At 41.9% G+C, this 19,281-nt stretch overlaps 1 long non-coding RNA gene across 2 annotated transcripts in view; it reads left to right on the forward strand.

Annotated features, from left to right (window-relative positions):
* The first annotated feature begins 6,232 nt into the window (after positions 1-6,232).
* LOC148007143 (uncharacterized) overlaps positions 6,233-19,281 on the forward strand; it is a 36,499-nt gene continuing 23,450 nt past the window's right edge. For both annotated transcript variants that reach the window (XR_015646221.1, XR_015646220.1), the window contains exons 1-2: positions 6,233-6,314; positions 8,212-8,334. This is a non-coding gene — a long non-coding RNA (uncharacterized LOC148007143). The remainder of the gene's footprint in view (positions 6,315-8,211; positions 8,335-19,281) is intronic.

Here is a 19,281-nt window from a genome sequence, read left to right on the forward strand (position 1 = left end):
TCTTTTCTATCACCTGATCCTGTCCTCCCCACAACCCTGCATATTTATTTATCTTCCCCTTCTCTCTTGCTCCCAGGTCCCTGCCTTTCTCTACCTCCTGTGATTATTTTGTTCCCTGTACTATGTGGGAATGAACATCCACACTTTGGTCTTCCTTCTTCTTAAGCTCCATATGGTTTGTGAGCTTTATTGTGGCATATTGAGCTTTTGGGGGTAATAATAACTTATCAGTTTGTACACAGCTTGTGTGTTCTTTTGTGTCTGGGTTACCTCTCTCAAGTTGATAGATTCTAGATCTATTAATTTCCCTGAAATTTTGTGAAGTCATTGTTTATAATAACTTGGTATACTCTAATGTGCAAATGCATCTCAATTTCTATATCCATTCTTCCATTGAGGTACATGTGGCTTAGTTACAACGTGTGGATATTATAAATAAGATTTATATAAACATAAGGGAGCATGGGGCCTTGTTATATGTTGGAGCATCTTTGAGGATTTATGTCTAGTAGTGTTATAGCTAGTTGTTCATGTAGAACTATTTTTAATTTTCCGAGGAAGCACTGCATTGATTTCTAAAGTGATTTTACCAGCTTGTAGTTCTACCAGCAGTAGAGGAGTGTTGCTCTTTCTCCACATCTTTGCCAGCATCTCCTGTCGCCTGTGGTTTTGATCTTAGTCATTGGTGTGCTGTGGATTGTGAGGGTCATTTTGACTTACACATCCCTGATGAGGAAGGATGTTGAACACTTCTTTAAGTGCCTCTCATCCTTTCAAGGCTCCTTAGTTGAGAATTCTTTGTTTAGCTCTGTACACCATTTGAAAAATATTGTTTTTGGATTTTTGGAGACTAACTTCTGAATTTTTGTCTATTTTTTATATTAGCTCTCTATCAAATGTAGGATCAATAGAGACCTTTTTCCAATCTCGGGATTGCCATTTTCTCCTAATGACTAAGACCTTTGCCTTACAGATACTTTTCAATTTTATGAGGTCCCATTTGTCGAATGGTGATTTTAGAACATAAGCCATTGGCATTCTAATCAAGAAATTTCCCCTGTGCCAATGTGTTTGAGTCTCTTCCCCATGGTATATTCAGCGTATCTGGTTTTGTATGGAGGTTCTTCATCAACTTGGAATTGAACATTGTACAAGGAGTGGAGAATAGGTAAATTTGCACTCTTTTCATGCTCACCGACAGTTCAACCAACACCTTTGGTTGAAAATGCTGTTTTGTTATGCTGGATGGATTTGGCTTCTTTGTCACAGATTAATTGCCCATCTGTGTGTAGGGTTATTTTCTGGGTTGTACATTGTATTACCTTGATCTACCTTCCTGTCCCTGTATAAATAACTGCGTTTTTTAAAATTATTTCTCTGTAGTACAGGTTGAAGTCAGGCATGCTGATTCTCCCAGATTTCTTTTATGGTTGAGAATATTTTCCCTATCCTGTGTTTTTTGTCATTCTAGATGAATTTGAGAATTGCTCTAATTCTATGATGAATTGAGTTGGAATTTTGATGGGGATTGCATTGAATCTATAGACTGCCTTTGGTAAGATGGCCATTTTACTATGTTTATCCTGCTGATCCAAGAGCATGGGAGATCTTTCCATCTTCTGCGGTCTTCTCCAATTTCTTTCATCAGAGACTTGTCCCTGTTGTACAGATCTTTCACTTGCTTGGTTAGAGTCACGCTGACGTATTTTATAGTATATGTGTCTAATGTGAAGGGTGCTGTTTCCCTAATTTTTCTCAGCCCATTATTTCTTTGAGTAGGGGAATACTGCTGATTTGGTAGAGTGAATTTTCTATCCAGCTACTTTGCTTAAGTTGTTTATCAGCTGGAGGAGTTCTGGTACAGTTTTTTCTGGTCACATGTTTATACTATCATTTCATCCACAAATAGTGATATCTTAACTTCCTCCTTCCCAATTTCTATCCCTTTGCTCTCTTTTTGTTATCTAATTGCTCTGTCTATAAATTCTCGTAATATATTGTATAGATAGGGGCAGAGTGGGCAGGCTTGCCTTGTTCCTGATTTTATTGGGATTGCTTCAAGTTTCTCTACATTTTGTTTGGTATTGGCTGTTAGTTGTATATGGTTACATATTTACGTAAGTATAAATGTGTATGAACAAATATATATATATATATATATATATATATATATATATATATATATATTCAGTTTATATGTCCTCTGCCCTTGTAACACTGAATTACAGTAATCAGGGTTGTTCTGGTTCTCAATATTATATGGGGGAAAGTTTGTGGAAATGGTGTACTTTTAAACTACCCCCATAGTTAAGCTTGTTTACATGGCCAAAACATTTAAATTCTGATGCTTAATGAAATTGAGCACCCTTGGTTTGTTATTTTCTTTCTTCCTTATAAGTGTGGGTATGTTGTACCACCATATACATCTGTGTATATAGGTGCGTGTGGAGGCTTGCCCTGATGTTGACAGAAATTATCCTCTAATTACTCTCCCTTGCTCAATGAAAGAGAGTCTCTCAATGGCTAAGCTGGCTGCCTGTTCTTCCTAGCATTTATGTAATCTTCAGTTGATCACTGAGCCATCAGTACTGCACATATTTATTTTTGAAAGTCACAGTCAAGAGTTTATTTTGCCCCTTTTCTGCATGGAATTCTTTATTGGTTTATTACTCTTTTGATATATTTTAAGTTGTACTCATACCTTTTTGGCAAGGTTGGTTATAGGGTTATGCCACAAATCCTGCCCTTTTCTTTGAACTGACATGTAGTTGATGAGCAAAGATTGGATTTTAAAGTTCTGCTCAGACCGTAGAGTAGGTATAGTTTGTTTCAGCCACAATACATAAAATAACTGAAATAATGTGCAAATATGAACAGCTCCCACTGAAACATTAAAATTTAGATGAAAATTTAGTTAGACTAGTTAGTTGTATTTTTATGCATAATCTTTTGTGTTCTCTTGTCCAGCCAAGATGCACACTTATCTGGCAGTTCTGGAGATCATGAAAACCTGATGTTTAAAGAGCGTCCACACAACTTCTCAAAAAGTCATGATATGTCTGACAAAGTGGAAGCTTCTCGTAAAGTAACAGAGCTTGAGAATGAACTGAACACTAAGTGAGAAGAGAGAGGTCACCTGTACTCAAGCAGGTCTCACCTTGGCAGTCGATTTGTGGGGTGGGCCTGAAGAGGAAGGAACAAATGTCCTTCTAAGTGATGTTTAATTTCTTTTTCTGAAATGGTTGCAATTGAGAGATGTTCCACATCCAAGAAATTTTGTCTTACTTTACCAAGAAAAATCCTGCCTAGTTCTTAGAGATCTGACAAAGGTGAAGTTACCCGTTCTAGTTAGCATTGGCACTCTTGGACCCAGAAGGCAGAATGAAGGGCTTTAAAGATGACAGGGTGTTTCCTCTACCCTACCTTTTCCATTGTCATTCCAAGGGCAGTAGGCCTAGACATTATCTTTTTGTTCTTTCTAAAACCTCCATTTTCCTACCAGACAGTGATCGCCGAAAATTTCAGAGCACTACTGTGTCTCTGGAATGCTGATTCTCCCAGAATTTCTTTTATTGTTGATAATATTTTCCCTATCCTGTGTTTTTTTTCATTCTAGATGAATTTGAGAATTGCTCTTGTCTGCAGGAGACAGGCCTCTCAGCCTAGGGCATTCCTGTGTCATTGGGGACCCTGTATGCAGGAGACAGGTCTCTTAGGGCAGGTGAAATGTTGCCTGTACGTTCTTTAATTTGCATGAGTTGGCTGCAAGGAGTTGTTAATGTAAGGTGCACAACACATCATTCATCTAAAATGTGAGCCTCCTGATCCAATGTAAATGTTTGAGATTGAATATCTAATTCATAATTTAATTTCCAAAATTCTAGAGAAAGGTTTCAGATTTGATGCTAGGGATTTTATTTTTATCAATTCAAATCACCAGAATACTAATCATTAGTGGAAAGCAAAGGTGACAGTTCTATTAGAGTTAACTAATACTTCAGTGGTTCCAAAGGCTGTAGAGCTCTCACAGCATTACACAGCATTCTTGCAAGCAGGAGCAAAGACGTCCGAGATAAATGGGAGCTCATGGGTGGCTGTCAAACACAGCTATCTCAGAAGTTGTAAATTTAGTAAAGAGATTTATAAACTCTGTCAGGAAAGGAAGAAGCGTGTTGCTGTGCCCCCTGTGACTTAAGTGCTATAAGAACACTTGTGTCAGTTGAGTCTGCATCTCTTTCTCAGCGTAACAGATTTATTTAATTTTAATTCCTGAATTTTGCATCCTCACTCCTCAGTTGAGCTATGGGAGAAAGGCCTGTTTGCTTATTTTGTGTGAAAGGTGACTTTATGATTTCAACACATTTTCTTTTTCAGAGTCTCTAATATGGTTTCAGAAGAACTTTCTGTTCCATAGAAATCTGTGCATCAGGGAAATAATCACAATTTTAAATAAAACGGAAGCATTTGAAACCCAAAAATTCTTTTTAATAAGAGCTGTACGATCAATTGTTGAAATACAACCATTAGTATTTTTTACGTTTATCAAGTTTCCTATTTGAAAGCATGTCTTTGTTTTTTCCTCTGTAAGAGAATAGAATGTCCCAGAGAGCTGATGAAGGATTTGCACACTTGTCTTGCCCAGGAAGTGCATTCTCCTTGTGTCTGCAGCACATAGGGAGCCTTTGATAGCATAAAAAGAAGCCTTTGATACCTCCCAAAGAAGAGCAGGTACCTGCTGTCCCTAGTGAATGGGAAGACAGATGCACTCAAGAACCTGCAAGCATCTGAAAACACTGCATGTGTGTTTGTGAGACCTGTAGAGAAGTAGACTTGGCCATCCCTGGACAGTGAGGTCAGATGTGAATAAGTGTTGCAAGAGCACATTGAATAGCATACACTACTGTTGGGAAATGTTTTCCTAAGGCCTGGACTCCCCAAACTACACACTGATAAGCCCATTGCCTTAAAGGTCTTCTGGTCATTCACGTTTCAAATGTAAGTGGCCGCTCAGTACTGATGGAAGGAAGGTATGTTTTATTATCATGGCACAGGATACACTGATCCGTTCCAGCAGGCTGAAGGGTCAGTGGGATGTTGTGTCCCCTCACCCTCATGACTACTGTGCTTTAGCACGGGGAGCAGGACAGTGTCCAAATCTCAGGGTTTGGGTGAAATGTAATGATGGAGTTGGGAAGTTGCTGGTCAAAGGATGTAAAGTTCAGATGAACAGGGAATGACTTTGAGTACTGTTACCTGTAGCCTATGACACTCAGCAGTGTCCTATAAATAATGCAAAGGAACTTTAAGAAAGGGGAAGCATGTTTGAGGGATTAAAAAGCTTGTGGGGAACTTTTTTGGAAGAACAGAACTTATATGTTGGAATTAGTGTTTGTATTTCTATATTTTAATTTATTTTTTTTAATCTGTAGAGACATCCCTTAGAAACTAGATTTGGTGCTGACCCAGGACCATGTCTTCTTGTGCTCCCTGTCCTGTGTGGGATTTGTGGCTCAGGCCTACTGTGGCCCCTGGTCTCTGTACCACTTCATTTTCTGCCAAATCCTACATGAGTCTTCCTTTGCCCATTCCCAGGTAATAAAGTGATTTCAGAAACAGTTATACTCATGAATTTATTATACAATTAAGCAGAATAGGGTGGTTGATTGACTTGGCAGAAGAAATTTTCATCTCCTAAAGTGTCAGGTGATTGTGTTTGTATAAGAATTTTTTTCAACCTGTTCACTCACAGTGCTGGGAGGTAAGTGCCAGTCTTGAGATTGCCTAAACGTTTTAAACAGTATGTAGATAGTACTGCCCCTACTCGCCCTGTGATCCCAGGCAGTCACATACAGAACAGGATGGGGGATCAGGAGACATCAGCAGACCACAGGTGTGGATAAATGTTAAAGTGTGAGAAATGAACACAGAACCTGCGGGGCCTGATTGAAGGACCCTATAAGACATTGTCTGTGTGGTAGACTCTCCTGAGATGGTAGAGTGGAAGGGGAAGGGCCTCCTCCATTACAAGTCTCAGGGGGCAGGATCGCCAGTGGGCTGGGAAAGTGATGCTTCTAGGTGAGATGGGTATTCAATGCCACAGTAAATTGATTTGTATTTTACAAGCACTGTAAATGCGAAGGATATTGAAAGGTAGCCTGGAAAACTTCAGTGTATGGGCATAGAGCTCATGAGCACGCATGAGTGGCCAATGAACAATACCCGGCCCTCCTCTCTCGGACTTAGCCACGCCCTTCATTAGATCCTGAGGGGATTTTTCAGAACAGAGGTTATGGCAGTTTCACCATCCAATTCCAGTGAGTATGAGGGGAGCCCATGGAGTTTGAAACCACTCCTTTCTGCTCTCAGGGATGTGGGGAAAATAAGAGAATTTGGGTTGGCTTAGTAGCACTATTTTGTGAGTCTTAGCTTGAGTTCCCTCGGGATGGAGACCAACTGCTTCTTTTCCGAATCTTAGGGAAGTTGACCCGTTTTCTCCCAACTGTCCTTATGGCTCCTTCCTCCATCTCCCGCTTGGGGCTTCTCTGGACTCTCATTTGCTGCATCAGCACATGAAGGTTCCCTGACTTGGCACCTCCTTATGCTGAACATCAGCAGACTCCATACTGAGCAGGATTTGGGAGTACAGCTGTTAATACCAATAATTATGTAACCGTACTCGTTGCCCTCTTAGAGCACACCGCAGAAAAATAGATTGATAAAAGTGAACAAAAATATAAACATCATGTGTGGTAATGGCTCCCAAGCAGAGAATCTGAACCTTACAGCAGCCCCACCTAAGATTTATGAACAGGAAACCGGGAAGGGGAATGACATTTGAAGTGTAAGTAAAGAAATGTATCTAATAAAAAATTAAAAAACAAAAACAGACAAATAAACAAAGAAGTCTATGTTGTGAACATAATCAGAAAGATGATCTGATCTGCCTCTTTTGTTTGTGTGTGTGTGTGTGTGTGTTTTACCTTGACTTCCGTAGTCAATGGAGTTCAGATAACTGTAGGAATGCATTTTATGGTTTAGAGGCACTGATAGGATCATTCCTTTACTTATGCTCCCCCTACTAGTTTTCTTACACATATCTCATCAAGATTTAAGCTGTTATGCATCCATAAATCTTAATGCTTACTAAATCATTTTAACTTTCCTATTCTTTTCATCTTCTTAATATTCCTGGTACCTAAATAATACAATCCTGTAAAAGGTGTTTCAAATTTAGCTGGTAGACTGATACGCCTCTTAAAACACATGACTTAGGAAACAAGCTAACCTACATTATGGCTGATTGGTGCATGGGAAAACAGATTAATTCTAAATTAAATATATTAGACTATTTAAAATAGTCCTGCTTTAATATTTGTAATCATATCAAACTTTAAATATAGGATTATAAAGCCTGTGATTTGACTGTACTATACTGCATTCTCCATATAGATTTCTACATAAATTACTGAAAATTTCTTGGCAAAAACTTATTATGTGAGCACCTTTAAAACTAATACCACTGGGGCTTTTCCATTTAATGGGGATATGAACCGTATGTTTAAATACAGGTAAAAGTAGATTTACACTTAGCAGCCAACTAAGTAACCTGGATGTAGTCACTTATATTCAATTGAGTAGTTGCTTGTAGAAGGGAGCACAAACTGCAGATCAGGTATTTCAAGGAGCTCTCTTGGTATAAACTTAGCCCTAGCTAATTTGGCCATAGGGAATTCATGGTCCTTCTAATACTTGATCAGTCCAAGCCAAACTTCCTACACAAAAGGTCAGGATGCAGTTCCTCCTGTCTCTATGTCTTTTTTTTTATTAACTTGAGTATTTCTTATTTACATTTCGATTGTTATTCCCTTTCCCGGTTTCCAAGCCAACATCCCCCCAAGCCCTCCCACTCCCCTTATCTATGGGTGTTCCCCTCCCCATCCTCCACCATTACCACCCTCCCCACAACAATCACATTCACTGGGGGGTTTAGTCTTGGCAGGACCAAGGGCTTCCCTTTCCACTGGTGCTCTTACTAGGCTATCCATTGCTACCTATGAGGTTGGAGCCCAGGGTCAGTCCATGTATAGTCTTTGGGAAGTGGCTTAGTCCCTGGAAGCTCTGGTTGCTTGGCATTGTTGTTCATATGGGGTCTCGAGCCCCTTCGAGCTCTTTTAGTCCTTTCTCTGATCTTATCTGCCTCTTAAAATTCAGTTTTTAGCAGGTGTGCTTCCTGGCCAAAGGAGTCAGATGAGTGCATGAGCAGCCCCTTCGAGGACAAGGCTTGGATTCCCAGGAGCAGACAAGGAACTCTGTGGGCATACTCCAAGGAAACTGGTGAGAACCACAGCCAGCATTTTGGATCTTTGCAAATTTGCCTAAGTGTACATTGAAAGAAGAAACCTCTATTCTGGCAACTAGTGCTACATTCCTTAAGGAGAGCACAGCTCTGCCTGCTTCAAGCTCAAGCTTAGCTATCGGGAAGCTTCCCCCTGGGACTGGACCTTGGCACCTAACTCAGGACCACTTTACCTCACCTTGAGAGATAGACTTCCATCCACCCCAAGATAGACAAGACTTCCATCCACCCCACGACAGAGCTGGGGTTAGAGCAGCGACTTTCAGGCTCTGGAGCACACCAAGAATGCACACTCTAGTGTTTGTGGGCTGCAGGCAGAACTGAGCAGAGGTTTCTGTTGGCTTCCGTTTGGAGGACTGGGGTCCAAGAGTTGGCTCCAGTTCTCCTCCGTTTGTAGGTAGCTGGTTCCTCTTGGTGCCCTGTGGTCTCTCTCTGCACCCTTCATGTGTCTGTGACTTTAGGGTCCCTTTCATAAAGACAGCAATGTCATTACAAGAGAGCCCACCTTTCTGGTTTCCTTGAATGGATCACGTGGAAGGCATTGTCACCTACTAAGTGTCAGGGACTTCATCCTTCACCATATTAATTGGGTTACAACTTGTCCAAGTGAAGGTAGTGAAGAGAGACTCATAGGGTCAGAGCAAACCTGACAGAACTATCTCACCATGCCCCATTCTAATTGGACCAGACTTTGTAAATGTGTCCCAGGTCTTTCTGGCACTGCTGTCCATCATTGTTCTCACAGTATAGCTCTGTCATTTACGGGGGAAAACTGAACAAAAGGCATCTCATCAGAAAGGAAGAACAAGGCAGTAGACTTGTAGATGGAATCCTGTTATAAATGGCAGAGACCCTAAGGAATCTGCTAAAGTTTAGCACTGAACAGTGAGTTATACAAGACCAATGAATGTAAGCTCTGTCAGCAGAAATAAAGCATTTCTATATCCTAGCAGTAAACAAAACAAAATAGGGGAAAATTTTTATGTCGTACACCAACTTTTATAAAAACCAAAAATATTTTGTAAATAATTTCGCCAAACACACACTAAACTTTTAACTATAGCTTCTATTTTTGTTTGAAATCTAGGAAGTAAGTAAATTTCATCAAAATATTGCAGAATAACTCATAATCAACTGAATACATTTAGAAATCAACAGTATATAACTTGTAGGTTTTCATTACTCAGTATATAACTCAGAGGTTTTCAAACTCATATCGTAGGTTCTCTTTACCAATCAGAGTTTAGAAGTGCAGATAATGCTGTCTCCATGTAGTCACACATACTCTGTGAGAAGATTTAGAGAGTTAATTCTCTAACAGGAGGGTCTGCATCCCAATCTGGAGACAGAATTCCCTTCAAGAGGGTCTGAATCTCCTGCAGGTATGAGTAGCCCCCTCAGAGGAAGGACTGAATCTCCTGCAGGAGAGAATGACAAAAATGAGAGGATCCATAGGAGGAGGGACTTAATTTCTTCTCTGATGGGACTGGAGCACCAGCAGGAATTTGACTCTGTAGTCTGCTAGATTATTTTCAGTATGATGTTCTGAGTTCCCTGAATCCACAGCTGGAGCACTGAGCCACCACCAGGAACACTGCACCTGGACCAGTTGTCAAAGGGAATTAAATATGAATTTCACTTCTTTGGCTATTAAAATCCCACCATGCTCTAGCTTCCTTCCAATATCCACCCTTCATTGACCACCATCTCAGCTTCTCAATAAATCCTTCCTCTCCTTGATTTTCCAAGACTACCTACGTCTTATGAGCACCTACACACACACACACACACACACACACACACACACACACACACACACACACACACACACACACACTCACACACCTGGCTTTGAAGGGATGAGATTTTGATTTTTAAGGCTGAAATGTTTCTATGACTTTCTCTGTAAACCCTGCTACCCTGCTTCCCAGGTACTTTCCACGGCACCTTACTGACCGAAAGATAAAAGAGTCTCGAGTGTCAAGCTTGCATCCCTGGTAGTCCTCAGGTCTGGAGCTGATGGGCTCAGAGCCATGGGGTGTGTGTGGGTAGCCGGCCAGGCCTTGCTGAGGCTGACTTTTCTTGTCTCTGCAGTATGTGAAGGAGTCTTCACAACCTGACTGTTGACTTTCTCCTTGCTGAGACTGTTTCTACCATTTCTTGTTCTCTGTTCATTAATGGTGTTTCAGTGTGGGCAGGTAAATGCTGTTTTGAATCATTTTTTTTTGGATCCTGGCTGCAGGTTAAAGAAAAAAAGGTAGTTGAATTGGAAACAGAAAATGCTGTTCTGTCCCTGAGATTGGCATAGGTAATCTCTGTCCTGTAGACTGATTGACTGATGAGACACATGTGAGTGTTTGCTTTGCATGGGCTACTGCAGTTGCAAAAGATTAAAAGAACGGTAGCTATCCTTTGATGGTTGGTCCCCTCCAGTGTGGTGCACATTTAATGAGTCATCCACTAGTGGAACATATATTAATCCTAAATTTTTCATCCTCATGCTCAGAAGTATTTAAGGAATAATCCATTAATGATACATCCAACAGTTGGGTCTGGACAACTTTGTTGTACTGTTTATGCATGATGAATTCATCCAAATTAATTTTAACCAATCTATAGATATAGTAGTCACCTCCAACACCCAAAGACTTGGTCTAAATACGTGCAAACTCAGGTGATGAGATATGGTTTCTCAGACATCCCCACAGCATGCCACAGTGCAGGGTGCATGCTGAACAGTTCAGGTTCAGACGTTTCCAGTTTGGCTGGGTGTTCAGTGTGCCCTTCACCTTCTCACAGGCTCTTCTGACACTCTTCTTACACAACCTCCACTGACACTCCAGTTGTTTATTTTCCTTGGATTTTTGTTTTGAAGTGTAGTGCTCTTTTTTCAGGGTCCCAGTTCTTGACGGCATTGGATCCCCTGCAGATAAACAGTCTGCCTTGTCTTAAATTGGTACGTGTGTGTGTGTGTGTGTGTGTGTGTGTGTGTGTGTGTGTGTGTGTGTGTGTGCGCGCGTGCGTGTGTGTAGTCACATATTTCGTGATCCTACCCATAGCTGACCCACTCAGAACACATTCAGGATTTGGGAACAAGAAATAAAAATAAAGGAGTAAAATGCTGGGTGCAAGGCAGTTGGGAGCAGAGCATCAGGAGGAAGAGTCCAGAGTCCCGGGAGGCAGGGTGTGAAAGTACAGCAGCAGCTTAAAGGGGCTGCCAGTTCTTAGGGTGTGGGGATCAGGTGTGTTAGGAGCACAGGGAGAAGTTGAATGTGATGAGCTTTCAAGTTTAACTACTGTCTGATCTCTGCAGTGCCATCCCTGGAAAAGTGATATAAGTAGTCCCTCGTGCCCTGGTCAAATCACAGACACTTTCACTGTCAGATCCCAGTGTGTTGGGGACCCCTACCCTAGGAAGTCCTCAGGGGTGTAAGGAGCATGCACTGGTTTCCTTTGTGGTGTACTCACCATGAGTGAGGAAATATTTGTCTGCACCTCTTCTGGAAGCAGAGAGAGTAAACATGGGTGACACTCCTGATAGCCTGTCTGTATAAAGTTTTGGCTTCAGTGGTGTTAGCTCTCTGGCTCAAAGATCTAATCTAACAAGTCCTAATATTGCACCGACCAGGGAAATATGAAAGCAATTAACTGAAATACATACTCTGCTATTCTGAATTTGAAACAGGCTTCAACCTGACACTCTTCCTCCTTACCCTCCCCAGACTTCTTACTTTTGTCTACATACATTCCTAGTGGCGTCTCTGAGGACCCAATTCTGACTTGTGACTGGGCCTGGGTCATGCTCATGGGTTGGGGAAGTAACAGATGACTATACTGGGGCCCCTGTATCCATGTAACAAATGAAGTTCCACAGCTCATGATTATAACTCTGGATACAGAACCCATTGCAAGAGAACCTCAGCTGAAATCACGGAACTCACGAGGGACTAAAGACCATTGACTTACAACATGATGTTCATCTTTCTAAACCCCTCAACATTTCACCAAATAACCGGTTATCTAGAGTACACCAGCACACACTGAGAAGTGTAGAGAGAAAGAATTTCATGTCTATGTTCCTCTGCCCATGAGAAAGAAGTTTCAGGACAGTAAACAGGTTTTGAGGGTAAGTTTCTCTTTTATAAACATCATTCTCTCTCTCTCTCTCTCTCTCTCTCTCTCTCTCTCTCTCATCAGTTTTAAATTATTTATTTTTATTTCACATGCATTTGTGTTTTACCTGCATGTGCATCTGTGTGTGGCTGTCAGATATCTTGGGAATTTTGCTCTGATGGGGCAATTCCAGTTAAAACAGTCAGAACAAAGAGGAAATGCAACATCAACAGTAGCAATCAGGACCCTCTCCCTAGTACCCTGTGGATGTACCTGCCCTTGGGGCTCCAGTCTTCTTTGTGAATGCATGCCATGCATGCACTGAACTACAGCTTTGATGCTGGTGTCCTATGGCTACAACGGTACCTGCATCTTGCCTTGTCTAAAGAATACCTGCATCCAGCCCTGTCTCCAGGCAAGCATGCTGAGGAAGAAATATTAGCCACATGTAAACAACATGGGATTTGTAAGTACACAAAGAATATGATTTCCTATGAAATCTGCATTATAAAAGGAGGGTAGCGTGAAGGAGAGAGATGCTATAGACTAGGACTCCAGTTACACAGTGGTTTCCATATGGATTTGTCAGACATGACTAGCAAGGGTGTTGGGAACCTGTATAGAGTTGGACAAACACAAATGCTTTTCTGTAATGGGATCCAAAAGGGAAACAGGATCAGATGAAAGCTCCTAATCCAAAGATGACCTCTCTTCAGTGAGAAGGCCAGAGTTATGTGTGGCTTCCATCTCAAGATCTCCGGTGGAATGTGTGAGTCAGGTGTCCTTTTGCCTGCTGTTCTCCAGTGCTTTTAACAAGAAGGCTTCCTCATTCAAATTGGCAAGCTTGAGGGTGGCGAGCTCTGTCCCTGCTGTGGTTGGATTATGGTCATCCAACAAGGGTGTACATGAGTATATGTGCACTGTGTGTATTATGTAGTGCCCACAAAATCCAAAGAGGGTAAGATATTCTAGATCTTGAGTTGCACATGCCTGTGAGCTGACTTGGAAGTGTTGAAAATAAGTGAAGGTCCTCTGCAAAGGCAGCCAGTACTCTGAAATCCTGAGCTTTCTCTCTAGTTCCGGCTCTGTAGGTTTTCTCGTGTCCTGTTGATTACTGTCTGCTTCACTAGCCTGTTCCACAGGAATCAGTCTTATGATTGTGTAGCATCACAACACCAAAAATACTTTAATCTCTGACTGGATGCCCTGACTGATTTTTACACAGGATAAAAGTCGGCTACATTTGTGTTTGATTATTAACAGTGCCTCTGGAACTAAACTCAGATCATCAGCTATTCCTTTCACCTCTGAACCATCTCAAAACTCACACTGTATATTCTGATCTGTCCTCAGTGTACCATGTATTGCTGTAATCACCAGCGTTTTTAAAGCAAGAAAAAGGAGGTTTATAAAATCTTCAGATTTTGAAATTTACATTCACACATAGCTTGTGCTACACATCATTAATCCCACCTTTCAGGAGAGAGAAGGTCTCCTTACTGTCCAAACCACCCTTGTGTACAGGGTGAGTTTTAGGACAGCTTCAGATTGTGGTGACACTCTGTCTCAAATTAAGCACACAACAGCAACAACACAACCACACTCACACAGAAACACATGCATGGAACACACACACACACACACACACACACACACACACGCACACACACGCACACACACACATCACTTTCCAGCATTCAGTGGAACTGTATTTTAACCTCACCTACCTCAGTTCTTCCAGTCTGTAGGCTTCTCTTAAAGCCTCAGGAATTGGCAACTGACATCAGGCCAGTTTCTTCTTGCTGGTGGGGAAATTGGGTTGTGTTGCTTTCTTATTCTGTACTCCCTTAGCTGACCTCCCCAGGCCCTGGGAAGATTCCATTCACCTCCTTCAGAGTACTTTAGTGTTTTAAAGTCATACTCAACAAAGTAAGAAACCATTTGGTTTGATTGCAGCATTTAGGATTGTGTTGAGTATGCACCAGCAGAATGTACACTGTTTATGAAGTAGGTCTGTGAGTAAGGGCTAGGTGTAATTTTATCTGCTGAGTGAGTGAGTGTTTGCTCCATATCGTTACCCATTTTGGCTTCTGTCGTATATTTATTCCTATAGACTAAAGGGTTTGAGTTTGTGTTGGCTTCTTCTGTGATTTCAGTATCTAGCACTTCTGGACTTATCCTATAAGTATTACCAGATTAACAGCGCTGTTGATTTTCCATGGAGATGCTTGTTTACATTTTTGCTTAAACCACATCTCATGTTCAAGAGAAGGGAGAGCAGCTCACTGGCTTTGCAGCAACACACATTGACCCAGGGTGAAGGTTCTCTCTGTTACTGATTCGAATTCCTGAATCACCATGACATTTTGCATGAGCTATCCTCCACTGTCTCTGGCATTTGAGTACTCCTTTGCCAGTTGTAGACCCTGTTTGGGAAGATTCAGGAGGTGTGCCCTTGCTGGAGAAAGAATGCCAGTGGGGCTGGGCTTTGAGGTTTTAGTGCTCTGCACCACTCCCTGTGCACTCTCTGCTTTGTACTTGTGATTCCAGATGTGAGTCCTCTGCTTCCTGCTCCTTCCACTGTGCCCTGTCGTCATAGAACTTAACCTATGGTAACAGGTGGTCTGTGAAATAGGATCACTAATCGCCTACATGTTTTATAGTTTGCTGTGCTCATGGCATTTCTGTCACAGAAATACAAAGGTAACTAATGCAGAAGGGGATGTAATAGAGCTGTGTGATACCTGACCATGCCAGTTTGTGCTTGTTACTTGTTTTGGAAAATATGCAAGAATTCAGAACTTTGAACTAGAAGTGGCCCAGTGCTCTAAGAAGAGTTTAATGGGGTATACTGGCAGGAGCTTGGGAGTCAGGAGTGCCAAGACCTATCCAGAATGTGGAAGCCCAGGACAAGGGGATTCAGAAGGCAATAATATTTGTAACTGGTCTGGGATAATTAGTATGATGCTTTTACAAAAATGTGGCTTCCTTCCGCCCACATCATAAAAACCTACCTGAGGCTAAATTAAAAAGTAATAAACAAATTTCTTCAATGAAAATTTGAAGAGAGCCCAGTATGGCCTCTGTTATACTGAGGTTATAGGACTTCAATGAAAAAGAGCAAATGGGGCAAATAGAAATGCAAAATGTATAGTTTACAGAGAAAAAGACACTGGGAAGTTTAATATTATAGCCAATGCCTAGGACAGAAGAGAGCCTGCAATTACTTAGGAGATTAGAACCTTAATAAGAGGCCATGTCTCCTCAGGTGATGACATGACTCAATTAACCTCGTAATCTGTGGTAGAAAGTGACTTACTTAGTGTTTTCCTGCTATTAACAGACACCATGACCAATGCAAATCTTATAAGAAGAACACTGCTTTGGGTTTGGCTTACAAGTTCAGCAGTTTGGTTCATTATCATCAAGGTGGGAACATGCAGCATCTAGGCAGACATGGTACAGGAGGAGCTGGGTGATCTACATCATCATCTGAAGGCCGCTACTAGAAAACTGATTTTCATGCAGCTAGGACAAGAAACATAAGGGTCACATCAACAGTGACACACTTCCTCAATCAAGGCTACACCTATCCAATGAGGGCTCATCTGCAAATAGTCCCACTCCCTGGGCTGAGCATATTCAAATCAACACAGGAATATTAGGCATTTTCAGTTCCTGAAATCACCTGTGATCAGAAGCTGCTGCTACTGTGGGTCATAGGGCCCAGGGCTTTCCAGAAATCAGGCATCTTCTCATGTACTCTCATCAGTCACTGGGAGTAAGGAAGCTCAGCAAAAGACTGCTGTGTGGGCTGAGACAGCTGAGAAAGTGTGCTTGGGAAGGTGTGTCAATCTTCATCTCCACATGGAGATAGCATGGGGGTTACCTGACCTTACCTGACCAGTTTCCATGTTTGGTACCCCTGGACCATATTCATTGTCAGGTAGGAAAGTGTTATTTGGCACCCAATGTCATGCTGTGCTTATCATGTACCCAAAGTTGATAGAACTTAAGAATGTGGGCTTGAAAGGTATCCAGTTTCTAATCTGGGAAGGAGACCAGCAGGCCTGAGAGGAACAGGCCTCATGTGCAGAGGGATGTACCATCTGTACATGGTTGGGAGAAGCTCAGAGAAGGTTAGTCAAACCTGTCTATCCAGTAGAGGTTAGTTAACTGTGAAACTATCACTAACAGTAAAGGTAACTTTGAACTCTGAGGAAGAGAAGGTTTGTTGCTATTGTTTGTGGACCATGCTTCAGAGGTGATGAGACACAGAGAAACTGTGTCTTGGGTTCATGCCACGAAGCTTGCTAGCTGAGCACTTCACATCTTAAGTTGTGTATGTTGTCAGGGCCCTTACACAAAGGTGATCTAGTGACAGTGTCTTGCTTTATTTGTAGCAATCACATGAATTTAAATTTCCTACTTGTTCTTGTTCTTAAAAACTCACTGATTAGTTTTAGCTGAGATTCCTGGGACACTTTTCTCTCACATGCTGTAAGTTTGAAAGTTTTGGTGATTAACATAAATAACTATTCATAGGTCAACACAGGGCCCACACTGACCTCACCTTGCTATCTGGAACTGTTATTCCTGAGCCAAGGGTCTCAAGGGTCTCTGCCTCAGAAAGAAATGTGGAAAAGTGATCTCATAATCTATTCACATTCCTTGTGTCATCCAGAATATCTGCTAGAATGAGAGGATCCTTCCCTTCTCAGGACAATGTAGAAAATGATTCCCCAGGAGGAAAGAAAGGGCCACTACCCGCCTCTGTGGCGCAGTCCCTGGTGTTCACTGTAATGTCACCCAACAGTCCCACCTTGAATCTCCTGTTCCACTTAAGCATGGATACTCCCTTTTATTCTGGGAGATAAACAGGAATCTCCAGCTAGGAACAGTGGTCCAAACATGAGGTTAAGTGAAGGCAGTTAGAATGGGGTATATACATTAAGGGTTTCTGATTGAATGATTCTGAACTTAATGTACTTCCTACTAGAGTCATCTGTAAGTGATATGTAAGCTTTGTATTAAAGTGTACCTTTAGGTCCAAGATTTCATGGTAGGTCAATGCCCTACACTCTCTTAAAGATAATTTAAGAACTGCATGAAGAAGAGAAAATACTGATTAGAAAATGTTCCTAGGTGTACAGGACTGGTTTACATGTGCAAGTCTCTGTGCTCAACTCCAAGAGCACACAATATGCATTAGAAAGTAGATGATAAGAACTCTCTTTCTCTCTCTCTCTCTCTCTCTCTCTCTCTCTCTCTCTCTCTCTCTCTACCTCACTTTCGATCTATCACTCTCTCATGGGTGTGTGTGTGTGTCTGTGTGTGTGTGTGCATGTGTTTGTGAAGCTGTGTCTGTGTGTCTGTCTGTCTGTCTCTCTCTCTCTTTCTCTCTCTCTCTCTGTCTCTCTGTGTGTGTGTGTGTGTGTGTTTGTGTTTGTGTGTGTGTGTGTGTGTGTGAAGGTGAGCTGAGGGTCTGCATGCTGAGTTGGAAAAATGATCCCATGTTGATTGACTCCCACCTTGACAAGTATCTTGTTGTTGGGATGACCAGCATGTGACTATTGGGACAAGATAGAAGTATTTACAAAGCCAACAGTTTTGACCGATTTATGCAAATTAGGGCAGATTTGAGAGTACACTTAAGAGTTTTAAACTTTGTTTGAAAAAACTAAACAGTGTTCTTGGAAGAGTTTCTTTGGAGTAGACCGCCAAAGGCCAAATTTTATCTGATTGTTGGTGAGCACCTGTGGGTTTTTGTGTTCCTTATGTAGTATCCCTTAGGTTTGGGTCAGACAATGTAAACCTTATCATTTCCACTGTTTTTAACATCTCAAATGATGTCCAACGTTCTAGGTGCCAATCCACAAATGCCCACTCCTACATCTTCTCCCTCCTCCCTCCATTTTGCCACTATGATTCTGCTCCTAAACTCACCCAACTTTTTGAAACCCACCACTCCAGCCTCCTCCTACGTTCGAGCATCACATCTCCACAGGACCAAGGGCCTTCCATCCCATTGGTTTCAAATAATGCCATCCTCTGATATATATTGGTTGGTGGTCTATTTTCTGGAAGCTCTGGGTCATCAGCCAGCATATATTGTTCTTCCTCTATTGCAGGACCTCCTCTGTCACAGGACATCCACTGTTTAAGCACCATCACTACCTCAGGAAGTCCACTGTCTGTGTGTCAACTCCACTGTTACAGGACCACAAGTGTCTCAGCACTTCAACTATCACAGCACTTCTACTGTTCAGGAGCTCAAGAGTCTCAGCATCTCAAGTGTCACAGGACCTCCTTTGTCCAAGAACTGGACTGTCCAAGCAACACTACTATTGCAGGACTTCCACTGTAGGAGCACTACAACTGTCTCAGGACACCCACTGTCCTATAACCTCCACTATCCCAGGAATTCCACTGTCGTAGCACCACCCGTAGCAACTAAAGTGTTCCAGGACATCAACTGAAGCAAGATCTCCCATGATTCTGCAACTTCACTGCCACAGGATCTCTACAGTGACAGGAATACCCCTGTATCAGCAATTCCAATTTTGCAGGACCTCCACTGTAGCAGAACCTTCAATTGTGCAGCAGCTCCCCTGTAAGTAGATTGACCGCCACGATCTCAGTGCCTCCACTTTCAAAGGACCTTCACTGTCACAGAACCGGCGCTATTTCAGTGCCTCCACTGTCACAGGACCTACCTCTTCACAGGATCTGCACTGTTGCAGCAACTGTAATTTCAATTTTTCAAAGTCATTGCTGGTTATTAGATTTGAGGCTGAATGAAATGTGATGCT

The sequence above is a fragment of the Rattus norvegicus genome, chromosome 1, assembly GCF_021556685.1.
Source record: "Rattus norvegicus strain SHRSP/BbbUtx chromosome 1, alternate assembly SHRSP_T2T, whole genome shotgun sequence".
Taxonomy (NCBI): domain Eukaryota; kingdom Metazoa; phylum Chordata; class Mammalia; order Rodentia; family Muridae; genus Rattus; species Rattus norvegicus.